The 3,101-nt window shown below is 43.3% G+C and overlaps 1 pseudogene; it reads left to right on the top strand.

Moving 5' to 3' along the window:
• Positions 1-1,274: 1,274 nt before the first annotated feature.
• On the top strand, positions 1,275-2,405 carry LOC108518256 (ETS-related transcription factor Elf-2 pseudogene; annotated as a pseudogene).
• The last annotated feature ends 696 nt before the right edge of the window (positions 2,406-3,101 follow it).

The following is a 3,101-nucleotide window of genomic DNA, read 5'->3' as shown; positions in this document are numbered from 1 at the left end:
ATGGTGTGAACCCGGGAGGATGAGGTTGCAGTGAGCCGAGATCACACCTCTGCACTGCAGCCTGGGGGACAAGGCGAGACTCCATCTCAAAACAAACAAAAAACAAAACAAAACAAAACAAAACAAACCTATCACCTCATGTTAACATAAATTACAAACGCATATGAAAATATTTTTTCTAAAGCCGTAGAGTGGTGATCGACTTCTTTTTTTTTTTTTTTTTTTTTTTTTTGAGACAGAGTCTCTGTCGCCCAGGCTGGAGTGCAATGGCCGGATCTCAGCTCACTGCAAGCTCCGCCTCCCAGGTTTACGCCATTCTCCTGCCTCAGCCTCCCGAGTAGCTGGGGCTACAGGCGCCCGCCACCTCGCCCGGCTAGTTTTTTGTATTTTTTAGTAGAGATGGGGTTTCACCGTGTTAGCCAGGATGGTCTCGATCTCCTGACCTCGTGATCCGCCCGTCTCGGCCTCCCAAAGTGCTGGGATTACAGGCTTGAGTCACCGCGCCCGGCCGACTTTCTTTTAGATAATTGAAAATCCCTTAGACTTCTTACCTAGGAAAAGTCAGCTGGATTCTTGTAACTGCTTCTGGACGTGATCTGTTGCCACATCACACACAATGAAAGTCAGGAAAATCCCACTGTACATGCGAGAGAGCATGAGAGTGAAAAAGGAAACTATGAGTAAAACGAAAACGTTCCCATAAACGAAAACCTAGAAAAATAACTAATAAAAGTGACCGTTTAGGAAACTGAAGAAATGCTCCACGACTGGAAAATCCACCACGTTCTCTCGGAGCAAACTGCGCTATAGATATATGAGAGCTGACAATGTTTGGTTCACGGAAAAGAATGCACAAAAAATGGGTAGGACACCACACGCCACCTGTCCCCACCCCCGGCTCCAAATTGGAAGTCGCTTTTGGCCAGTGACTCTGGCTCAGAGACTGTAATTCCGTCATTGGCTGAGCCAGTGGAGACTGGTGTGTGAACAAAAGTTCCCTGAAAAGGAATTTGGAGGACAGAGCTCTTGTTGTGCCAGTGAACACTTGGTAATCCCTGGAGAGGCTGCCTTGGGCATGAAACCAATTACACTGAAGGGAGTGGTAGGGTTTGATAGTAAACTTTCCCTCCGAACTTCCTAATAAAGCCCATTTATGCAAACGAAGGATTGAAATTCCTGAGTTCTGATTGGCCTGCACAGCTGAGCTCTGATTGGCCAATGCCACTGAGCCCTGATTGGTTGATAGAGCCTAGCTCTGATTGTCTGGTTCTGGTATGCTCTGGCAAAGCCTCAATGTTGAAAAATATTTGTCCAGGTATATTACATGGGCTCAGGGAGAAAAAGGCATATTTAAGCCTCTGTATTCAAACACTATCTGTAAGCTTTGGGAAAAGTGTAAGAACAAGCCAGACATGAATTATGAAGCCAGGGGATGTGCTTTTAGATCTTATTACCGTAAGGAAATTTTTGAAAAGGCTGAAGGACAGAGGCTTGTATATCAGTGCAAGGATATGCCCTCAAACAGATTGGTCATAGATGATGACAAATGCCAGACTTGTAATGAAGGTTTAGCAGCAGCTTCTGATGCAAGTCATTAGAACGAGTGTCACTGTCTGCAGAGAGTGTCCTGAAAGCAGCAACTTCTGTCCTTGGTGGAAATAACTCATGTCCTATAAACTGCTCCAGAGCAGAGAAGGTTGTACCTGGAGTTGTGAATATCATTTCCCCTGGTCACCATGCTTCCTCCAGGTCTCCTACTACTACCAAATCTGTATCAGCAACAGCAGCAGCTCCAAGGACAGTACGTGGGGCAATGCAAGTACCTGCAGTCATGACATCAGAAAATTTCAACTATGGCAGTTGAGTCAGTTATTGCCGGTGCACCATTAATAACCACCACTAGTCCAATAGAAGCAGCCTCACCAAAGGTAATCATTCAGGCAAACCCTACTGGGATGCCAGCTTCTACTGAAAACGGAGACAAAATCACCATCCAGTCTGCCAAACTCATTACCATCCCTGCTACACATCCAAGTCTGCACAGTGTAAGTAGCAGACGAAGTCAATTCTGACTAAGTCATTAACATCGTTGGAAACCCCCTGGCTGTGAGAGCACTTACCACTGTTTCAATAGTGCATGGTACACCTTTAATGGGACTATCACTGCCTACTCAACAGGCATCTGGCCAGACTTTTCTTGAAGTTATCAGTGCAGTCATAAAAGGTTAAATCAGAAGCAGTGGAAAACCAGTAGAAAGATGATGTGGAGACTGCAGCTGGTAGAAGAGAAACCAGCAGATGACATAAGACAGTGACCCAAGTAGCGGTTGTCAGTGAGCCTTCTGCTATTGCCCTTCGAGTAACTAACTATAAGAACAGAAAGACTGTTGACATGTGAAAAATAAAATGACAGCCCCACCATGGGCTTCAGACTGTGAGTGGTAGTACTAACATAAACACTTGCAAGGGAAGTCATCGAGAAAAGTCAAAGAAGACTTTAAAACATTTTAATGCACATAAGAAAACAATGAAACTTACTGGAAATAAATTCCCTATCCCATGTGTCAGTGAGAAATGAACTAAATGCATTGAGATGCTGACAGAAACCTCCCGTTTACAGTAGGAAAACAACTGAACCCGTCAATAGGAAAAAGGATTTAAAGGGACCAGGCAGCACGCTACTATCTCAAGTTATGCTAAGATTTGAAGCACTGACATTCTGCAAGAGGTTATACAGCTTTCAGTGAGGAGGGGTTGGGATGGGTGATCTCATTGTTACATATAGCAACTTTTAATGCATTGTATATGGCATGTTAGCAAGTATTACTGTGTTCTCACACTACTCACTTAACTTGTGCTATGTGAATACTCTGCTAATACAGGTGTTTTTTAAAAAACTCTACAAATACTTTATTTTTTAGTGATGAAATTCTAATGATTTTACCACTAGATTCAAAATTAAAATGGGCTTATGGATATTGTTTTCTTAATTCAGTGGTGATTGGGACTTTCAAAGATGCTTTATCTAGGTTTCCTCTTAGGAAACCTAGAATGAGTCATGATTTTAAGCCCCTTATTAATTCTCTCAGTAATTAGTTGTC

Source organism: Rhinopithecus bieti, unplaced genomic scaffold (assembly GCF_001698545.2).
Source record: "Rhinopithecus bieti isolate Rb0 unplaced genomic scaffold, ASM169854v2 scaffold_44725, whole genome shotgun sequence".
NCBI classification, from domain to species: Eukaryota; Metazoa; Chordata; class Mammalia; order Primates; family Cercopithecidae; genus Rhinopithecus; species Rhinopithecus bieti.
The sequence above is the reverse complement of the archived record's forward strand: the minus strand, read 5'-3'. Positions and strand labels throughout refer to the sequence as shown.